This window comes from Neolamprologus multifasciatus, chromosome 20 (assembly GCF_963576455.1).
Source record: "Neolamprologus multifasciatus chromosome 20, fNeoMul1.2, whole genome shotgun sequence".
NCBI lineage: Eukaryota > Metazoa > Chordata > Actinopteri > Cichliformes > Cichlidae > Neolamprologus > Neolamprologus multifasciatus.
Window position 1 is genome coordinate 18,013,749 of NC_140458.1, and position 23,321 is coordinate 18,037,069.

The following is a 23,321-nucleotide window of genomic DNA, read 5'->3' on the forward strand; positions in this document are numbered from 1 at the left end:
TTGCAGACGCTGTGCGCAGAGGTTCAGGAGCAGAAGTCCCATTGTAAACATATCACGGCAGACCCGACGATGTTTGCATGAACACGCTTTTTAGCATCTCTTTATTGACCACTTTTCACAGACAGTTGCGGTACGCATACAGCCGGCTGTAGCTTTGCAGCTCACAACCCGACACATACAAAGACAACAGCATAGATAGCACAGACGTTAAGGCGGCGAGGCGTGATTGCGGGTACTGCTCAGGTGTGTCCGCCTCCCCTGCAGCGGCGCTGCAGACCACGCCCCGACACACACATTAACCAGGTAAAATACATATTTAGGCAGAATTTTGCAAATATCTATTTTTCATTTATCAGCAGCATAGTGCTTGTTTTCCAAATATCTTTTAAAAGTCAGGTCAAGGCTGCAAAAGCCCAAAGGTGATATAAGGGGCTCACAACAGTTTTTGTTTGCTAGATGGATCATTTTAGTTCAGCTGGGTGTCTTTCCTTTTGTTATATTTCTTTAAGAGTTCAAAATGTGTTAATAATATAAAAAAAATGTAATTTTCTCTGTTGCACTTCATTGATTTCATAAGCAACACACCTTAGTTGTTCACACAAAGCATAAAGGTAAAAAACAATATATACAGTGTTATCTTCATTTTAGATGTCAAAAAGTATTTGCGGCTCCCAGTGTTTTCTTTTGCGTGGAAACCGGGTCCAAATGGCTCTTTGGGTGTTAAAGGTTGCTGACCCGTGATCTAAACAAATCATGTTATATTAATCCATCTTGATTGTGTTGTTTCAACATGATATATGTTTGTAAGTGTAACATAATATTCACATTAACATTCAATTAATTTGACTTTTATTCAGTTAACATGTTTGTACCAAGTTAGTCTAATTAAAATAATTTAAATTCATGTTATATTGTTTGAACAATGGCACATCAAAAGTCAGTCTTGTTACATGAACTAGTAAATATTTGTTTGTTACACCAATGTTAATCTTGTTGAATTAACAAATGTAATTTATGTCTGTAGTACACACCAATTGTGTTTCAGTTAGTGTTTGTATTGCTTATGAAAGATTACTTTTAACTCAATTAATGAAACATACATAAACGATAACTTGCAAAACCATCTCTTTTATTTTGCTTGAACATTCTTAAAACAATTGGCAGGATCTCAGTTCAGTCCAGCTTTCTCCCCTTCAACCATCTCATACTAAACTTATTAGCTAACTTCATAGGAAGTTAAAAATTGCGCCCACACTTGGAGTGGCTCAAAGCTAAGAGCTCACTGAGCTCACTAGCTGAGAAAATAACAGGTACATTTAGAATCATTCATTAACAGCAATGCATGTAGGAGACCACAGAACCTCCAGAGCAATCAAGACATGCTGACTGGAAGAAATAGTCTGTAGAATAGTTTGCCAACAAAAAATAATATCCCCAAAGCACCTTTGGTAAAATGTAGTAAAATATGCATTGCAAGCAAAAACATGAATTTTAACACAATTTAACATTCAACATTACTATGTTTCTTGCATACATACATTAGTGCTCCATTTAATCAGGCTGTATCCATTAATGATAACTTTAGTCTATTTAACGTGTGGAGAAAACATTTAATAAGTTTGAGAAGAACTGCTCCACTCAAACAATTTGTGAAAACCTGTGGGTACATTTCCCTTTGTAACAATTGCCCATCTTGCACAAATCAGTGTTTACACTGCAAGTGTATGAGACTTTAACTTATGAACCAACAATCTTTGTCTAATGTCAACTGAGCAAACCACATAGTACTTATGAACATTTTATAACTTACAATTTTGAACTTTAAAAGGTAAACACAAATTTGCATTGCAGAAATATAGAAAAATATCTGGCTTCCCTGAATCTGAAACCTCTGCCCATCCAGCTTCATGATAATCTTTTGCAAGACTTCAAAAGTGCATTTGAGCTCCGGTGGGTAGCTTAGGTTCAGACAGTATATCAGTCCAATTGACAGAGCACAAGCAATTGCAATGCTCCTCAAACCAGTGAGAATCTCCACACCTTCAATCAGGACACCGATGTTCTCTGGGTCATCTCCAGGCCCCACATCCTCTTGCTGTAGGACACCCCCATCACAGTTTGTTCCATGGCTTCAGTGTTGGCCTCAGTGTTCTGTGATGTGAAATATAATAATACATTTGTTTGAGTCTAGACATGCGGGGAAAAAAAGGAATTCAGCAATCAGCGTGGATATGCTGATATCATATTTACCAAATTCTATGTCTCTGGTTTCACACCTCAGAAATTTGACATTAAACAAAACAAGGAAAAATTACAATACGTTTCAGTTGTACAGGGTGTCACATTTTGCTGTTTCATATATCAAAATTACCCCTGCATTAAATTACATAACACAGAACACCTTGTGAATGTAACTCACCGTATATTCCTTAACAAGTTTCTCGCGGTCTCGTAGTCACACAAGGACTTCAGGATGGATGCTCGTCTTGTATGCATTTTGTCATCCTATGGAAAAAGGGAATCCATAATGACAATATTTAGCTTTCAGGCAGCAGTTTGAAAAAGGAATGCTTAGTTTGGAAGGACCAAAAGGCAAGTACTCATCTATCTCAACCAAATCAGACACAAAATGAGGCAACCAAACAGGTTTGTTTTTTCATTTTGATCAAGATTAACCATATGACTTTATCAATTACTTATTAACATAAGACTGACGCTTATATAATTCGTATAACAATATGAAAACAACTTAGGACTCTTGCCTACCATATGTATAGATATTTTTGCTCATAAAATTGGCATGTTATGGGCATAAAAAGTTCTTAAACACAGGTCTAACCATTTTAGCACACACCTTGGAGATGGTCCCCATGATGTGTCTCATTTTTCTTCCAGCCCTCCACCTTTGCCTCTAAAGATCTCCATCATGCGTGGAGTGTACAAGTCTAGCTCAGAAAGGAATGTAGATAGCAGCGGTACTGTCGATATGCACAGGAATTCCTTGTCAATCTGAAAAACATGAACACGACGCCAAAAAACCAAAGAAAAAAACAGATTAATAATAACAACAACAATACTACTAATACTACTACTACTAATAATAATAATATGTCAAACATATGAAACTTACCAGGTATTGTTGAGGAGGTGTAAGAATCTCGGAGCATGGGAATGTGGCTTTATTTTGTGACTTATTTCTGGGGAGAGAAATTATTTAATTAAAATAAAATTATTACTCTTGATGAATTTGTGTTAATATCTACATACTGTGAAATGTGAAGACTGTTAATCAGCCTTAATGCAGAGCACCAGAGAGCAGACACATGCTTCAAATTATATTGCGATATGAATTTTAGGCCATATCGTCCAGCCCTAACCCGAACAATGATCTACCTAAATCATTCTGAATTCAAAAACTAAGTGAAGATATTACAAAAAAAAGAAAATGCACATGCAATTATTGTGACAGATTTTCTCTTACTCCTTGTTATTAAATCCGCAAAACACTGGTTTAGTTGAATTCAACCCTTCATCCATCCAGTTAATACGGTTGTTCCCTTACTAAACTCCACTGACAAAAACAGCAATTTTAGGTACAGCATCATAAAAATCACCAAAACTGTTTCGGTCAGTCTTACCACTGCTACCAACAATCACCAACTCCGGTTAAGGAGAAAGTAACCCTTCATTCAAGGCGTTATATGCGAAGACATTACTCTACGCGGCTTTCCCGCCGACATGACGCTCTTCAAAGTTAGCTAACTCCAGAGAAAAAACAGTCCTAACCTTGCAGATAACCATGAAACACACCTCATTCAAAGTCGACAGACACAAAAACCGAACTTACCAAAATAGCCTCGTCAATTTTTGCTTGTTGGAAAAATATTCAAATTCACCGACTTACATGTGAAAAGTGTTTGGCTCTACACACTCCCTGATATATGAAGCTCCTCTAATTTACCACACTACATGGGTAAAACATTTAACAAATAGTATTTATCTCTCACACTCCTAACCTAAATAAATATATAAAGAGATATGTGAATAACTTACCTTACTGTCAAGTATACCAAAGGAGTAACTCCACGTGTGCTCGTTAACGTCTCAACGGTCTCTTCCGTATCCGGTGGGCGTAGAGCATGCGCAATACATACATCTGAGTCATTGCTTTGATGGACCTCATTCTCATTGGATTGCCATGAATGAATTTAACTCATCAGAATGTTCTTTGACTCATATTCAACAAAAAAGAATGAATCATTTAATACCCATAAAAATGATTTCTTCATGTAATGTAAACATATTACTGCTTTGCTAATCAAACACATGCCCTAGTTCATTTTTTTGAGTGTACACTGCACTTACAGGCAATTTTCAGGCAACAAGTTTCACTATTCAACTGTCGTTATACATTACCTATAAAATTAATACAGTGATGATCACTTTTCTCCATTTCTAATTGGAAATTATACATTGATACGTACAATCAAACTTCGGAGAGCATAGGCTCATCTGAGCATATCAAAATGGAGACAATGCGAGTTAGTTTCATGAAACTTTCATTTAAAAAGAAGAACAAGAAAAAATTCCATAACTCTTAAAAAATTGGCTACAAAACAATACTTACACTAAGAACCACCATGGAATTCACAAGTTTTCTCTGTTTTTAATTTGGAAAATGTCTTTTACTTTGTGAGCAAATGTCCAAAAACTTCCTCAAACTGTCAACATATTTTCAGTCATTCCAGCTAGTAGAAAAGCTTTCACCTTCTTCAGTGATCTCTACCTGTACAGACAAAAATTCAAGATAAAAGTTTTCGGCACATAATTTTTTTCCTCTTCAGCATTAAAACAAAATAAATTATTTGTCCTATGAAAGTCAGCCTAAATCCACCCTGCCATGACGATAAATTGAATAAGCAGTTATAGATGTAAAATAAATCTTTTCCATGGAGACCTAAAAAATACAATATACAATGTAAAATCATGTATTTTATTTTTGGCTTTTACAAACAGACTTACTGGCCACTTCAACTTGCTGGTTATGGACTGGACCTCCTTTTCCCTTCAGAACTGCCTGAATTTTTTGTTTTAACAAGGAAACTTTCCTCAGAGATTTTTTCACCATATTAACATTAAAAACGAAAAAGTGTCGACATGTCATTTGCACATAATATTTTAGATAGACAGCAAGATAGTAACTTTATAAATATAGTTTTTAAAAAATATACACTGTACATGCTGTACCTCAACAGTGATGCTGGTATGTGACAGGGTTGTCTTGTTCACACTGTCATACTTGGTTGTCTCTGCAACAGACTCTGGGCTTTCTGGTATCTTTTTACAATATACTTGTACCCGTGGACCACATGATCAGGAGTAGTCACTAAAAGAAGAAAGAAAAAATGTAAAAAAATTCAATCTGTTTACTCATTTTGCTTGTTTTAGTACTGCCATACCATGTTTATTTCACAAATTTGATGCTACGACTACATACTAGGGGTGATATCGTATCGATATTGAACCGTTAGATACAGTGCTTTCGGTTCGGTACGCATATGTATCAAACAAATTTTTACATTTATTTTATCAACTTTTCTTCTGACGATGCTGTCTGTGTTGAGAACTCAGTGGATCTGCGTTTGACTACTCCGCCTAGGCTGCACTGTCGAGCGCAGATCCACTGAGCGCAGCGCAAGCTAGCAAGACAGAAGCTAAGCTCGTTGCAACATGGCAAATTGAACCCCCCCCCCACCCTCATTCAGATCTGGCCTTTGGAACTATTTTGATCTTCATTTGAAGTATGATCCTGTAGGTATGCAATGCTCAATTACATGGGTGGGAACTACTGTGTTAGCGCAGTTTGCTCGTTAACGTGTTGACACCGTCCCGCCCCACGCACGGGGTGATCCGCAGTAGCTCGTTAAGGAGATTTGCCGTGTTGTGGTGTTAACGTCATTTCAGATTAACGCTGAGAGCACTAGTGGGAACACAATGAATATGACTGCACATTTACACTGACATCATCCTAGTGCAAAGACAAGTGAAAGCAGACAAAAACAACAAGCATGCATGCTACAAACTTTACCCGAGTCATTTAGACAGCCGTTAGCACATGATTCTCCTTATGGGCACCTGATATGTTAAATATGCTGCTGAGAGTATACCCCAGAGGAAGGGTATAGTATAGCTTTTATTTTGGAAAGAGCCATTTCTCTGTAATAAACTCTCTTTTCCAAAGATAAGTGATTTCTCGATCAGATAGATTTTTTTTTTATTACTTTCTTGTTCCACCAACATTAAATTTAAAAACTGTACTTTTGAGTTAAAATATATATTTATAATTTTAATAAATGACAAATTAAAAAAGCATGAACATTTTTTTGTATCGAAAAAATATCGAACCGTGACACCAAAGTATCGAACCGAACCGTGAATTTTGTGTATCGTTGAACCCCTACTACATACATAATAAATTTGTCCCGCTTCAGTGGTTTTGTAGCTAGACAGAAAGGCTGGTTTTACTGCTCCGCATAGTATGACCCAGTGAACAGTTGTCATATAGTATATAGTTAATACTGGGACTACATTGTGATTAGATGAGATGGCATAGTGCTTTCGGTAAATGTACATAATCTGAGGGTAAAATGCTAAAGTGACCAAGATTTGTGATGGGAAATGTCAATCGTGATGTCATCAGACAGACAGAAATTGTAATTCAGTAATAATGTGATTTAATATTCAACAACAGAAAAAAGTCATCAAAAATGCTTGCTTTAATTGAATGTTAGAACTTCAGGTAATTAATGCTAAAGGAGAACTTTTTAAATTGTAAATACAAACTTACTTTCAGTTTGTTAGTATTCTTATTAAAAATAGTACATATCTTTATAATAATATTTTTAATAAATACATTTTTGTACATCAATCCAATACAGTGAGAGAAGATAAACACATTCACATCTGTGAGGGACGCTGGTGTTGTGAATGATTAAATACATACAACAGATCCGGCTGTGTACTAAATTTGTAAATATTATTTTTGATATGCTATTTTTTTAAACTTAGCATTACCTTAAAAACACTACTCTGTTAAAGCTGTGTTTTAATGTATGATTATATTTAAGGTCCAATTATTTTTAATTTTCTTTAACTAAGCAAAGACGTGCGCAGGAAGTTTTAGCATTGTACTATCAGGAGAAGCATTTTAGATGATTACCTAAGAAAACCACACTTACCTGACAACTGATAAAGCTGTTGTCCTGTTTCAGAGTCCTTCCAGATTCTAAGATGAAATAATTGATCAACTTATCTGTTGCAGCATACACATTAAACAACAAATCAAACCCTCCCAGTTCCTAACCAGAGCAAACTTTACCTATCTTCTGGAGCATGCTGGGTTCGAGGCGACTTGAAAGCCAAAAGCCTCAGTGACCAGAGCTCTGAATTGCCTACCCCCAACAGGGAACTTATCCCCACCCAGGATTACTTTGAAAACAAGAAAGGCAAATAAACAAGAAGGAAGAACTTAAACTCAGCTAAAAAAAACTTAAACTCTGCTGAAAGCACCTAACTTAACTGGGAAGTTAACACTATATCAGCTACCTACAAGCAAAACTATCAGAAACCAAATGCCACCAATTCCAAACTCCTTTTTCAGAGATCTCAGACAAGCCCCCACTTGATATGTTCCCTTAAAAAGTCCAGGAGATGAGGGGAAGTAACAAAAGGTGTCCGGGGTAAAAAAAAAATTCTTAAATTAAAGGGTTCGTATTAATGTTCCTATTACTAACTAAACTAAAAGAGACGGACAAGCCGCTATCACCTTGTGGTGAGAATAAGGCACGGCGGGACCACAGATCAACATTCAGAGCCATTTTATTTACACTTCTCATCACAAAACCCCCCCCACACACCCGAGTCCCCGTGTTTTAACTCGGCGGGCGTGATTACGGATGTCGCGCAGGTGCGTCCGCCCTCCCTGCACGGCACCGCAGACCACGCCCCACCACATACCTTTTAAAGAAGAAAAACAACGAAACCCAGGTGTTGGTCAGTAAACTGAAAAGTAAGTCCAAAAAGGGGTTAGCCACTAAAACATAGAGCAGGAGCAATCACACAGACACACACAGCTCACTAGCTGCAAAAACCAACAAGGGTCTGTAGCATTAGAGCTCACCTTTCTCTAGCCTTAAGTACTCTGAGGTAGGGAAGTGGCAGGACACACCCACACCAAGTACAGGGCTTCACAATGTATGTCTTTCTTGCAAAAACTTGACTTGTTGCCCACACGTAAAATACACGCAAATACAGGGTACTTGCGCCTTATTTGCGGGACTTGTTATAAAGTGTTACCCAAAATTCCAGTTGTTACAAAATCCAGCCAAAGGAAGGTTCCGTGAATCCAAGTCCACACTCTTCAAAGGGTCTCAAATAGAATCCCCTATCTTCGCTAAAGATGGTGGCTCTCAAGCACAGCAATGTAAATCACACACACACACACACACACACACACACACACACACACACACGTGTCTATATACACACATTACACATACATACACATACATACACAAAGCTGTGTAAACCAACTATAAATAACTAATCTAAACTTATATACATAAAATACAGAAATGAAATGAGGTGGAATGAATACTACAGAATTTACATAAGGTGCAGTTGCAGTCTGGCAGTGGGAGCAGTGTGACAGGTCAACTGTTAAGAAGGGAGATGGCGAGGGGAAAGAAACTGTTCCTATGTTGGGTGGTCCTGGTCTGCAGGCTTCTGTACCGTCTGCCAGAGGGCAGCAGATCAAAAAGTCTGTGTCCAGGGTGTGAGGGGTCTGTGATTATTTTCCCTGCCCGTTTCCTGGTTCTTGAGAGGTACAGATCCTGGATGGAGGGCGCCGATGATCCTTTCTGCTGCCCGTACAGTCCGCTGCAGTCTGCTCCTGTCCTGTTTAGTGGCTGCTCCATACCAGACTGTGATGGAGGAGCACAGGACAGACTCAATGACCGCAGTGTAGAACTGGATCAGCAGCTCCTGTGGAAGACTGTACTTCCCCAGTTGTCTCAGGAAGTACATCCTCTGCTGGGTCTTTTTGAGGATGGAGTTGGTGTTGGTCTCCCACTTCAGGTCCTGGGAGATGGTGGTACCCAGGAACTTGAAGGTCTTCACAGTCGACACAGGGCTGTCTGATATGGTGAGGGGGAGCATAGTTGAGGGATGTCTCCTGAAGTCCACTGTCATCTCTACAGTTTTAAGAGTGTTCAGCTCCAGATTGTGCTGACTGCACCAGAGTACCAGCCGCTCAACTTCCTGCTGGTATGCAGACTCATCACCATCCTGAATGAGGCCAATGACGGTGGTGTCATCTGCAAACTTTAGGAGTTTAACAGCCGAGTTCTTGGAGGTGCAGTCGTTAGTGTAGAGGGAGAACAGTAGTGGTGAGAGGACACATCCTTGAGGGGCACCAATACTGAGGGACCGAGTTTCAGAGGTGATCTCCCCCAGCCTCACTTGTTGCTTTCTGTCTGTCAGGAAACTGGTGATCCACTGACAGGTAGCTGGTGACACGCTGAGCTGGGAGAGTTTGGAGGAGAGAAGTTCAGGCACAATGGTGTTAAAAGCCGAACTAAAGTCCACAAACAGGACCCTGGCATAAGTTCCCGGGCGGTCGAGGTGTTGCAGGATGTAATGCAGCCCCATGTTCACTGCATCATCCACCAACCTGTTTGCCCGGTAGGGTCCAGCTGGTGGCCTGTAATGTCTTTCAGATGGGCTAACACCAGTCGTTCGAAGGATTTCATGACCACAGACGTCAAGGTGACAGGTCTGTAGTCATTCAGTCCTGTGATGATGGGTTTCTTGGGAACAGGGTGATGGTGGAGCGTTTGAAGCAGGAGGGAACTTCACACAGCTCCAGGGATCTGTTGAAGATGCGAGTAAAGATGGGAGCCAGCTGTTCAGCACAGGTTTTGAGGCAGGAGGGTGAGACACCGTCTGGTCCGGGGGCTTTCCTGGGCTTCTGTTTCTGGAATAGTCGGCTCACATCCTCAGTGTGTATTCTGAGTTTCAGGGAGGAGGAAAGGGGGGTGAGAGGTGTGGTGGAGGTCGTTGAGTCTGAATTGGAGAGGGTGGTGGTGGTCGTTGGGTCTGGATTGGAGAGGGTGGGGGTGGTTGTTGAGTCTGGATTGGGGAGGGTGGGGGTGGTCGTTGAGTCTTGATTGGGGAGGGGGAGGGTGAAGGGGGGAGAGGTGGAAGGTGTGTTGGGGGTCAATGTCTCAAGCAATGTCCCTGGGGAGGGGAGGGTGGGGCATGGGAATCTGTCCGTCTCAAATCCGCGTTGTTCGCATTGGCCTGTGGAGGGATGTAAACTCTGACCAGCATGAAGGAAGAAAACTCCCGGGGTGAATAAAAAGGTTTACAGTTGATGAAAAAACTTTCCAAGTGTGGGCTGCAGTGTTTCTGTAACACTGTGACATCAATACACCAACCTTCATTAATGTAGAAGCAGACTCCACCACCCTTTGTTTTCCCTGAGAGCTCTGTTTCGCGGTCCGCCCGGTGAAGTTGGAAGCCCGGCATATTTAAGACAGCGTCTGGGACTCGCTCACTGAGCCAGGTTTCAGTGAAGCAGAGGGCAGCAGAGCGTGCAAAGTCCTTGTTAGTCCGGTTTAAGAGCAGTAATTCGTCGACTTTGTTTGGAAGAGAGCGGAGATTCGCGAGGTGAATGGAGGGGAGTGCCGAGCGGAATCCTCACCGACGTAGTTTCACCAGCGCACCAGCGCGACTCCCCCGTCTACGTCTTCTCCAGGAGCCACAGAGAGCTGCTGTGCCTCCAACTAAAATCTCCAAAAAACTTTCCGGGTTTGTGAAAAATGGATAAGAACTATAGTGAGACAACTGCCTGATGTTTAGCAGTTTATTTCTGGAGAAAGTGATGTGGTCTGAGTGACCAAAAGCGCAGAAAATAATTCAGAAACAATTGTCACATTTGTTGCAGTCATGGTAATTTTGTGAAGCCACATCAAAAAGGCTCGGATGAGCTTGCCAAAGTTCAACCAGTTGGGCCTCCATCGCTTGTGTCCAGACAATACGTTGCACTGCCATGCTTCTCTGTCTTTTGCGCCGACATTTATGTGTTTGCGCATGCGCAGTGTGAGAAGCTGCGGTGACACCCTCACGACGGTCGTGAGGAATCCTCACGACCAAGCGATTGATGATCGGAGCTGGTGGTGAGGTGTTAATCGCTTCTTGTTCAGTTCAGTTCAGTTCATTTTTATTTCAAACATTTCAAACATGTGCCTTCACAATCATTACAAAATATCATTCCATTATTTGTTTGAAAAGGAGTAGGCAGAAGTATTAACTTATTTGTCCCTACCCCCTCAAGTTTTACCTCTCATTCATTTAATTTTTTTTTTAGTCTTAAATTAAACAAACAACATATGAAACAAAAGTAAAGCAAAACAAAACAAAACATACATAAATCAAAAACAAGAAATTAGCAAGCCCCACCACAGTATAGCAAGTATAGGGTATCGTTACCCTATGGACGATCGTGGCTCAGGAGTTGGCAGTTCGTCTTGTAATCGGAAGGTTGCCGGTTCGAGCCCCAGCTCCGACAGTCTCGGTCGTTGTGTCCTTGGGCAAGACACTTCACCCGTTGCCTACTGGTGGTGGTCAAATTAGAAATCTTTGTAGTGATACCAGGAAAAGGGCTATACTCATTCCAGCCCACCAGATATTGAAGTCCACTCCCACGCTGTCTGATGTCCATGATAAGCCTCAAAGAGTAAGCTGGATGACCACTGATTAACCAGGCAGGGTGGGGGGAGGTTGGCCAGCAGGGTACAATGGGCTGCCCCCTTCCTATGCTGGCAGTGACTATGCACCAACTGAGAGAGGGTGAGGCCCCACAGGTGTTTCTGGACACCTTCCAGGCCATGGCAGAGGTGTGCCAGTGGGTTGCAGCAGAGTGGCCATTGTGTCTGCTGTGGGGGAGGCCCACAGGTGTTTGAGGACGTCTGCCGGACCATTCTGGATAGCCTAGGTCTCTCCATGGAAGGTCATCGTGGATCATTGCATTCAGATAATGGGGCAGGACTGGCTGTTCACGTGGGCCCGGAAGCTGCATGATGCAGCTGCAAAGTGGCTCCAGTCCGGGCCATCAGAGGGGGAGACCTGCATGCTGGCAATGGTGGTCCTTGAGCAGTTTGTGGATTGGGCTGTCAGGAGAAACGGCGCGATGGCTCCACTGACATCGGCAGCCTGGAGGCTGCGGTCACTCTGGCTGAGGATCACCTTGCTGACAGGGTGGAGGGTGTGGAGAAAGGTGGCCATCCAGCCGTGACTAGCTAAATGGAATGTCAGCACCATTACGCCCACTGCCCTTAATGGAGGTCCCATTTTAGTGCATTGGCATGGACCTCATTGGGCCATTTCATGCAGCTAACGCTTTGAATTAGTTCTGTTGGATTATGCAATGCAATACATGGAAGCAGTGTTGCTGCTACTCTGCAAAGAGTGTTGCCCAAGTGCTGTTTCAAGTCATCTCCCGAGTCTGCATCCTGAAAGAGATACTGACTGACCAGTGCACGTCGTTTATGTTTTGCACACAGACTGATGGGTTGGTGGAGTGGCTGAATACGACTTTAAAATCCATGATTTGTAAGTTCATTCACAAGGATGAACACAATTAGGATCGCTGGTTGGACCCTCTGTTGTTTGCAGTGTGGGAGGTGCCCCAGACCTCCACGGGATTTTCTACCTTTGAGTTACTGTTCAGCGGGAAGCTACGGGGGATGCTCAACCTTATTAAGGAAAACTGGGAGGATGGTTACAGCCTGGCTAAAAATGAGATTCAGTATGTCCTGAACCTGACAGCACAGCTGCACACTTTGGGGAGGTTATCACAAGAGAATTTGCTCCGGGCCCAGGAGCAGCAACAGCGCTAGTACAACAGAGGGACTAGACTCAGGCAATTTTTACCAGGGAGATAAAGTGCTTGTGTTACTTCCTCCTTCTAGATCGAAATTACTCGCCAAGTGGCAAGGATCCTTCATGGTCACATGGTGAGTGGGGGACATTGACTATGAAGTGATTTGATTGGACAGGGGAGGCCCTTCTCAGATCTATCACCTCAGAGCTGGACTGGCCATCGGGGATACCGGGCATTTTTTGTTTTGTTGTAACGGTATAAACAATGAAAGCTGGTGGATTGGCTGATGTGTAAAAATAACTCAGTTGTTTGTTGGTGGTTTCTATGGTGGAGCTTTCACAGAGGCCAGCAGGTAGATGAGGGAATAAAATAAATAAAATAAAAGCTTCACGAAAACCTAGTAGTGGTCAGATTGTGTCTGCTATCCCCCTCACTTCTCACCGCCATGAGCTGCTTCACTTCTTGCCTACCAACACGTCCAGCGATTTAGCTGAAAACATCGGAAGATCCGTTTTGTTGGCCATCCAAAGGTTCAGCAGTAGTGGACTCTCAGCAGCTGCAGTCTCCACTTCACAATCGCTGCAGCACTCGTAGGCAAGAAGTGAAGTAGATCATGGCAGTGAGAAGTGAGGGGGAGAGCAGACACAATCAACACTTTTGCACCGGAGGCTTTTGTAAAGCTTTTATTTTGGTATTTCCTTTGATCGGTACAATAAATTTGCATGTTAGCTAAATATTTCCTGTAACATTTAGATTTAACATTTAACATCTAGATTTAGATATAAATTTAATATTTAGATTAACATTTAGATTTAATCTTTAACATTTAGATTCAACATTTTTAAAATTGTGTTTTAAATATAAAAACGTACAAATATTTTACTAAATGTTGTAAAAAAAATGACTCGAAAAAATATGATTTTGTAGGGTTTTGAGCTAAATGTGGAAAAATGTTGCCATTAATTTCAGCATGTTTCACTTTACAAACAGCGCCCCATATCTACCTCCTTAATGTGTGGAGAGAAGCTGAAGCTGCTTCTCTAGTGAGTCTGGTTAAAGAAAGAAATGAGTTGGGGCAGGAGATGCCAAATTTCACAATTCCTGCCTCTCTCCATTGTGATGACCATCTCACACAGGCCCAGAGAGTGGATGTTGCTGCTTTGCAACACCGTTTTGCAGATGTGTTTGGGGTGGCTGTAGCTCAGGTGGCAGAGCGGATCAGCCACTAACCAGAAGGTCGGTGGTTCAATCCCAGGCTGCTCCAGTCTGCATGCCAAATATCCTTGGGCAAGATACTAACCCCATGTTGCTCTCCGATGCATCCATCGGAGTGTGAATGTGTATGAATGTTAGATACTTAGCACTTGAGCTTAGAAGTGCTTGTGTGAATGGGTGTGATTGGGTGAATGAATTAGCTGTATAAAGCGCTTTGAGTGCTCGGACAGAGTAGAAAAGCGCTATATAAGAACCAGTCCATTTACCATTTACCATGTGTTCTCCCCCCTGCCCGGCCCCCCTGCTCTTATAGAGCACCAGTTTGAGAGCAGCCTGGCGTGACGATGTGTTCACAGCCCTACAGGTTGCCTGAACATAAGCAACAAATTGTTCAGAAAGAATTGATTGAAATTCTGAAAATGGGAGTGACAAAAGAGTCACACAGTGCTGGTGTAGCTCCATAGTTGGTTGTGAAGAAAGATGGTTCTATACAGTTCTGTGTTGACTACCACAAGGTGAACGAAGTGTCTCGGCTGGATGCCTACCCCATGCCCCGGGCCGGCGAGCTCCTGGACCGGTTAGGAACAGCTTTTTTTGAAGACACTGGATTTAACCAAGGGCTACTGGCAGATTCCCTTGTTTGCAGAGTCCAAGTTAAATAAAGACTTTTTTACTTTGTATAGTTTGTACCAATTAGTCACACTTATGTTCGGCTTATTCGGAGCCCAGCCACTTTCCAGTGCCTCATGGACTGGGTGCTTCAGCCACACCCTCCATACACTGCTGCCTACCTTGATGATGTGATCATTCACAGTGACACCTTGGCGGAGCATGTGCATGTGGAGTCCCTGAGGCAGGCAGGGCTCACGGCCAACCCAAAGGTTCGGCTGGATGGCTGGACGTGGCCTCAATCGGGCGGTGGGGGGAAGTGGTCTCTAGTGCCGCTGCTTTGGAGGGGTGGTGCAACGGGCTTAAGGGGATTATCTGGATTTTTTTATTTCTGACTGAGACCTGGCAGTGGGACGTAGACTATTTGTCATTTGTTGAACTCTGCTTGGATGGCTATACTTTTATTACCCAGCCTAGGGTTTCTGGTCGGGGTGGTGGTCTCGCTGTGGCTTTCCAGGAACATTTCTCCTGCCGCTCCGTGAAAATTGGACATTTTCTATCATTTGAGCTGCATCTGCTTAAAATTGGAAACAAGGATCCATTTTACTGTGCTGTGTTGTATCGTCCACCTGGCTCAAATAGGTTATTTTTGTCAGAGCTCAGTGACTTCTTATCCTCGACTATAAAGCTTTCTAGGTTGCTCATAGTTGGGGACTTTAATATACACATTGATTATGACTCCGTCCCTTTCGCCAGAGATTTTATCAATATTATGGACTCATTTCATTATGCTCAGCATGTGTCCGGTCCTACGCATAGCAAAGGTCACACACTGGACCTTGTTTTTACTTTGGGTTTAAATATTGATTTTATTTGCTCTGAGGACATTTTTATTTCTGATCACCATGTTATTGTTTTTAAACTGTCTTTTAATGAGCTTTTGTCCCCTGTTCAACGGAAGGTTAGCTCTCGTATCTTATACTCCTCCACAGCTGAGAAATTTGCAGATGCTTTTAACCTACAGCTATCTCCTGATAATGATGCTGACTATTCAACCAATCTTTTGAATAATTATTGCCCTTTTATTTTAGATGAAATTTGTCCGGTTTAATACGAGGAGAGTTTTTGCTTGCAAATCTACTCCTTGGCTAAATGACAGTATTCGTTGTCTAAAACGTGATTGTCGTAAAGTGGAGCGCAGGTGGAGGAAAACTCACCTAAATGTTCATCTCCTCTACCTAAAGGACCTTTTAGCTTCTTTTAACCCTTTAAGACCTACCATAGAACCAAGTCCGCCAGAGCATATATTATATTTTTACATGCTGTAGTGCCATTTTTGGGAGCATTTCAAGTTGATATACATCAATACAACCATAGCCCAAATTTTAATAATATGTCTGTATTAAGTGCATAGTAATTACATAAATTGCAAAAAAGTGTCTCATTCCCCTTGTTACTTCCCAGTGTATTTAAACCCTGTGTTTCTCTGAGTCAGTGTCGCATCGTCCCTCTTGCTGTGTGGATCTCCCTGTGTCTCCCTTGTGAGTTTAGTTTGAGTTTCCAGTTTAGTTTACTTTGTATGCCTTTCTCCTGCCAGCAAATAAAGCTGAGTTCTTTGTGTTTAAACCTCGTGCCTGAGTGTCTGCATTTTGGGTCCAACTCCTGCCTGCCGCACAGCGATTCATGACAAAAAGTGCAATAAACTACAAAAAAATGTAAAATCGTTTTGTTTTTTTAACATATATTTCTAGTTAGAGAAATTTAAGAGGCTTATACCGCAAAACTGTAAATACAAAAAAGTTGCACAAAATAGTTTCCCACCACAGGAAATTTATTTTGAGTGTCTACATAGTTTTATTTTTGAAATACACCAATTTTTATATACTGCAGGAAAAACGAAAATAAATATTATAATGCAAATTTGCAAAAAAAACAAACAAACAGCATATGCATCAAAATAAACTATTTCCAGCAGTGCAATATGAGTCCTAAGCCTCCCAGAAACGACACAGAAAGTCATAAAGTCAAACATAACTTTTAAAAACACTAGTATAGGCTCAAAAGGCCCTGATTGTAAAAAAAACTCCATTTCCCAGGGCCACTTGCCCCTCCCTCCCTTCCCTCCCCATCTCCAGCTGCCTCCCTCTTCCTGCTCCACCACAATCACCCACACATGCAGGGCCTTGGGGTAAAGGTGTGTCACCAGGGTGCAGGGGAGGCATCCCCCCTCTGTCCCCTTCTGGCTGCCTGTGCCTCAATTTTATCCCACAACTTAGACATTCACATTATTCACACTCTCATAAAACATACATATAGGACCTTGGGGTCCTATATGTATGCATGTCATCCAGAAGACCATCAGGGTGTACAACCGCACCCCTGGCGTCGCTGTACCTCTCAATTTTAAATACACGTATACATTGAGGGCTATCAGGAGGAGCTATGCGCTTACCTGCTGCTCTCTAGCAGGTAGCTCCATGCCCTCCTGGGTTTTAAATTCACCTTAGAAGACACATGCATCAACACTACATATGTGCGGGCGGAGGGAGGTTTGGAGTCTTCACACACCCCCGTTCTCTGTTGCCTGTTGCCCCAACAGGCATTGGGCTGGGAGGAGGAGTTGGCTGTCCGATTGGGGTCTGGAATGTGGGGCCTCCCTGCTGCTGTGGAGTCGGGGCGGTCTCCCTCCACCACTCCCCCTACCAGTGGCAGACGCCTTCAGACATAGGTGCATTGGTGGTTCTTTGTGTCCGGGGATGGGCATCCGGGTACCCACCGGCTCACTCCTGGTGGCTGCTTGTCGGGGCCTGGAGCCTGGGGCTCGCTCGGGCTCCTTCGGGGGTGGGGTGCCCTCGGCCTCTCAGCCTGGGGCTCGGTCACTCTGGCACAGCTGGCTGCCGGCGGTGCTCATGGGCACGTCACTCCCTCTTTCTTTCTCCCTTTTCTTTTCCCCAGACAAGTCTGTCCCGTGTTCAGCAAATGAAAATAAAATAAACAATAAAAGCAAAGGTGAATCAAATAGACCAATACGGCAAGGCTGGGATGGTCCAAAAGTAAATCCATTGGGCATCTTTCTTTGCCTTTAGACGACAATTCTGATGGCAAAAGAACCAAACGGGACAAGCAAAACAAAAAGAAAAAAAGAAAAGAAAAGAAATGTGGCCCTGAACTGGAGATAGCTATACATGCATTTATTTCCTCACGGTTGGACTATTGTAGCTGTTTGTTTATCTGTTTGTCTAAGCAAAGGTTCTCTGGATCATCTGCAGGTTGTGCAAAACGCTGCAGCTAGGCTGTTGACAAAATCCTCCAAGTATTCACATGTGACACCATTGCTATTTCAGCTACACTGGCTTCCTGTTGAATTTAGAGTACATTTTAAGATCCTGGTCTTGACATTTAGAGCCTTGCATGGACTGGCACCATCCTACATCTCCGATCTGCTACAGCCCTATGTCCACAGCAGGTCCCTAAGGTCATCTGATCGGGGCTTACTTGCTATAAAACAGACTAAGATGAGAGAACAAAGGGTGACAGAGCTTTTGCCACTGTGGCCCCAACACTGTGGAACTCTCTCCCTCATACATTAAGAACTGTGGACTCGGTAGTTGTTTTTAAAAAACAACTCAAAACTCACCTTTTTAAAACTGTTTTTGGTTAAATTTCTGCCTGTTTTATATTGTCTGTTTTACCCTTTTATCATTTGTTATCTTATGTGCAGCACTTTGTGATTCTGTCTAGAAAGGTGCTATATAAATGTTTTTTTATTTATTTATTTATTAAGGGGCAGTGCCAGGGTAGCTGGCTGAGCAGCTGCTGCCACTCAGTAATCAGGTTCTCCCCTTTTTTCATTGACACTGGGACCTAGGAAGGGAGAGAGGTGTGGAGCGGGCAAGCAGCTGGAAAGCTGACTGCCCTGATGTCAAAACGAAAAAAAACAAAAAACGAATGTCGTTTAGTAAATAAAGAGTGCAAAGCTGTCACCTGAAGCTGCATGGGGTCCAGATCGTTTCACACTAGGTAAACACACCCACACACCAGAGTTGGATCCCTCGGTCTTGTCTTGGTCTCGCTGTCTCGGTCTTGGGGGGGGGGGCTTACTGGGCTTAAGCCCGTGTCATTTTTTTTTCAGAAGCCCGGGGTCTTTTGGAGTGTAATTTGTTTCATAGTTAGATGCCTGACTGACAACTGTATAAAACAAAAACTACACACAATATTCGAAGCACATAGTGCCCAGTCGTAAATTCCCCGATTTTGGTATGATCCGAGCTCAGGCACTAGGTGACTGAGCACAGCACTTACGCATGTGAGTGAGGAGGGAGAAGCTGCTGCATGCAGTCCTGATTTTGAACTGTTGTAGTCCTGTTTTATTTCCATATCAGTTCTGGATCTGGTTAGTCCTCGTGTCTTGATGGAGCCCTGATTTTGTTCTGCCTTGCTGCTTAATTAAAAAACTAGTTTAAGGCGTCCTGCATATGTGATATATACTTTTTTGACTATATGAAGTCGTTCTTTTTTGAACAAAACTCAAAACACAGCCTAATAAATCTTTCAGTCATTTCTAACCCCCCCCCCATCCCACATGCAACTACCTTTAGGGCTAGGAGGTGTATAAAATGTCTGGCTCCACCTCTGGAGTCAATAGTATCCATGACACACAACATAACGTTCGATAACGTGTCATGCGCAAAAGCATCAGCTCTAAGAGCCGTGCTTAGAGAGTGCTTTGTAGTGAATCAGAGTTGACTCCCATTGAGCGAGAGCCGGCTTTTTATTTAATTTCCTTTCGCTGCTCAGCTCTCCCACAGTGGCTCAGCTGGCCAATCACAAGAGAGGATAATATCATTATGTGAAAAACAGAGAGCGTGAGAGACGCGACAGTCAAGTGGAGCGTGCGTCTGTCTTCTCAGTAAGTGATTAAGACAGTAGACAGCGATGAGGAGGGCTGTGCGAGTGCATCGTAAAAACACATAATTATGCCTGACACCCGTAAACAAAGCAGCATCTGGCTGCAGTTTAAAGACTATTTTGTCTCGGTCTTGGTCTCGGTCTTGGTCTTAATACCCTCTGGTCTTGGTATTGTCTTGGTCTCGGTTTAGGCGGTCTTGACTACAAGTCTACCACACACAGAGAAGCAAGCACACAAACCAAGATGTATCTTTATTGAATTTTGATTTTGTCATAGTTTATCTTTTCTAGTCTTTTGGTTTCTGTTTCTGTGTTCTTGGGTTGCTGTCTCCCCTGTCAGCTGTATCCCCTGGTCAAGTCCGCGTCTCTTATGTTGTGGGGTAAGAGCTGACCCCATTGCTGACCCCATTGGTTTTCTGGGGAAACCATGGGGTCAAATTTGACCCCATGGGTTCTCCAGGGTTAAGCCCCGTGTTTCTCTTTGTCAGTGTCGTGTCGTCTGTGTTCTACCCCCTATGTTATGTCAGGTTTCAAGATTCTGTGCAGGACATGATTCATGTTGCTTGTTCTTGTATATGTTTCATAATTCTTTCATGTTCCGGCACAAAGTCTTGTTCATAGTCGTCACAGTCTTCATAGTCATAGTCTTCACAGTTCTTAGTTTCTTCCCAGTTTAGGATCCCGTTTAGTTGTTGCTCCTGTTCTGCTCTCATTTTGTTTTGTTCATGATCTCCAGTCACAATAAAATGCTCGCTTTTTGTTTAAAGTTAATTTTGTCTCTTCTTCTGTCTGACCTGGGTCCTGCAAACACCCTCACACCGTCTGCACCTGCAGATTATGACAGTCATAACCAGTACATAAAATGAAATACAAGCCCCTAGTGATAAAGATAGATAAACAATAGAGTTTGCTAAAATTATCTTACTACAAGGCTCATTCACCCATTCATATAAGTGCTTTGTCAATGCCATAAGCACTTTTAAACTAATGTTCACACACTCTGACACCTGATGGAAAACCTGGATGGAGGAGCCAGGCTGGAGACCACAGCAATCTCCAATATCAATCAATATTACAAACCACAACCAGTCTTAGGGCCTAAGTCTTAGTCTTACTGGGAGCTGACATGATCCAGGTATTCTGCCTGACGAACCTAACAGCACTCCATGACTCCTGGTAGCACCGAAATGTGAGATGCTAACAGCTAAACATCTATAATAATCCTGATCATGAAGGACCCCTATAGTGGTACTTATATTTTGATTTTCTACTCAGCTATATTGTTTATTATATGCTTTGATTTTGTTGTTGGTTTTATGTTCATAGGTGGGAGAAGTGTTTCGTCACTCATCCAAGTGACTTCAGTCTCCTGTCTCCAGACTGAAGAAGTCACTTCGATGAGTGACGAAATGTTTCTCCCACTGAAAACACTACGTCCAGATGAACAGAATCAACCTAATGTAGTCTATACTGAGTTGTGCGCTCAAACTAAAAAATATGTAACATATTGCATTACTTTTAAAAAAGGAAATGAGTAATGTGTAATACAGTGGTCCCTTGCGGTTCACCTTTCGCACCCTCGCTGTTTTGCTTGTTTTTTTTCTGCAATTGTTTTTTAAAATTGTGTTCTGCATCCTGATTGGCTGTAGACCATTGTCAATCAATCTCCTCTGTGTCTCCTGTACAGTACAGAATGCGTTCAGCTTGTCAAATTTACATAAATCTTCAATCGCTAGCAGTGTGACTCTGAAGTGTTGCACTGTATGTTTGTAAGTTTTCCCCTCAACAAACACAACAATGTCAACGAAACGTTTTGCACCATCAAAGGCTCCTGCGGTAGCACCCAAAAGGCAGAGGAAGATGCTAACCATCGCACAAAAACTTGGACTTCTGGACATGCTAAAGGAAGGTGGAAGTTACCATATTTTTTGGACCATAAGGTGCACGGGATTATAAGACACATTAGGTGAAACAAAACAGTCAGATAAGTCAAACTTTACTCAACTCATTCTTATTGCTTCCTCTACTTCCCAATCATTGATTCATTAATGTTGAATGAATTCGCTCGCAGCTGCTCTATTCCCATATTCTGGACCTGAAAACAAGGTTTGATCTTTGGTTTCATTCTATAATACAGGACTTATTTTTCTACGAAGGTTTGAACTTTGAGAGTGTTTGAACAAGAGAGAAATGTGTGAAAATGTTCATGCCTGTCTGAGGAAAGTATATAAAGTCTGTAGTGAGGGGTTTTACAGCCTTAAAACATCTATAATAACTGTAAAAAATAAAGTTGGCAACTTTGCAGATTTCACCCATTGCGTGTTATTTTTAGAACGTAACTCCCGCAATAAATGAAAAATTATGTTATGTCTATTTTAATAATAAATAATTTTGATGAATAAACCTTTCTATGTTTAAACATGTGCCATGGTGTGTTCTCCTTTTGCTTGTGACTTCTTGATGTTTTTTATTAATAAAAAACAAACAAACACTATATATATCTATATCTATATAACAATGTATAATACGATTTTATAAAAGGTTGTGAGTATGCTTGTGCTGTGAGTTATGTTTATATATAATATACTATAACTTCTATAATTATAACTATATACATATAGTATATTTCTTATGTACATTTTAGACCTGGGAGACTGTTCCCAGGTAGGAATAGGCAAGCGTCCTTGGGGATCAGGATTGTCTGCCCTTCAGGTAGCCATTCTAGGTGTCCTTCATTGAATTGCAGCTGGTTCAATTGTGTTGCCAGACTCTCGTGGAGGGAGATATGCCAGGGTCTGGTGCTGTCCAACTGTTCATACTGGAGACCCTTTCTTGGATGTCTGCCACTGTGATGGTTATTGGAACCTGTTCAGGGAGGTTGCTGTGGTCTGCTCTTAGATCCACAAGCCACTGAGCATTGTTGTTATGAGTTGCATCCTTCTCCCACATGTTCTTACAGTATTGCTCCGTCTCCAGCCTCGGTGGGGCTGTTCTCATATTGTTCCCCTGCCACTGAGAGTACAACTTGAATGGTTCCGTGGAATACAGCTGGTTTATTCTCTTGCCTTCTGTCTTTCTGGTATACAACTTCAAGTGGCTGCCCAAGGCTGTGAGTCCTTGCTTGGCAGTTTCCAAGGTTTCAGGTAAGGACAGCTTGCTGTACTTCTTAGGCACCTAATTTATTGCACCTTTCTGTAACTCTGAGAGTTGGCTAACATCCCCCTGTGCTGCCTTGATCTTGGCCTCTAGTCTCCTTCTCCATGGAGGGTACTGCTCCTTGTGGCTGTTCACCTTGTAGTCAACCATTTCACTGATCACTGAGGCTGTGGTGTATTTCAGCTGATTAGACTTGTTGAGGGTAGTAGTAGGGATTGCCCATAGTGCTGCATTGTCAAAGGAGCTTGCAAAGAAAAGCGTCTGGACTTCTTTAAGTTACTTGAAGACGTTTCACCTCTCATCCGAGAGGCTTCTTCAGTTCTAAGGTCAAATGGTGGAGAGTCCCAGATATAAACCTGGTGGGAGTGTCCCCCCACAGAGGGACAAAAGGACCCCCTGATGATCCTCTAATCGCCTGAGCCAAGGTGTGTCCAGACGCTTTTCTTTGCAAGCTCCTTTGACTACGATGACCTGGATGACTGAGAACCTT

General features: G+C 42.3%; 1 protein-coding gene across 10 annotated transcripts in view; it reads right to left on the reverse strand.

Moving 5' to 3' along the window:
• Window positions 1-1,509: 1,509 nt before the first annotated feature.
• LOC146494773 (leucine-rich repeat-containing protein 38-like) overlaps window positions 1,510-23,321 on the reverse strand; it is a 31,463-nt gene continuing 9,651 nt past the window's right edge. For 5 of the 10 annotated variants that reach the window (XM_085145124.1, XM_085145123.1, XM_085145122.1 and 2 more), the window contains 4 exons: window positions 3,131-5,386; window positions 2,855-3,009; window positions 2,420-2,505; window positions 1,510-2,151 (listed from right to left, as the gene is read on the reverse strand). The gene's annotated coding sequence lies outside the window, so the exon portion shown is untranslated. Of the gene's footprint in view, window positions 2,152-2,419; window positions 2,506-2,839; window positions 3,010-3,130; window positions 5,387-23,321 lie in introns of all 10 variants that reach the window. The other 5 variants (XM_085145119.1, XM_085145117.1, XM_085145116.1 and 2 more) reach the window with 5 other exon arrangements.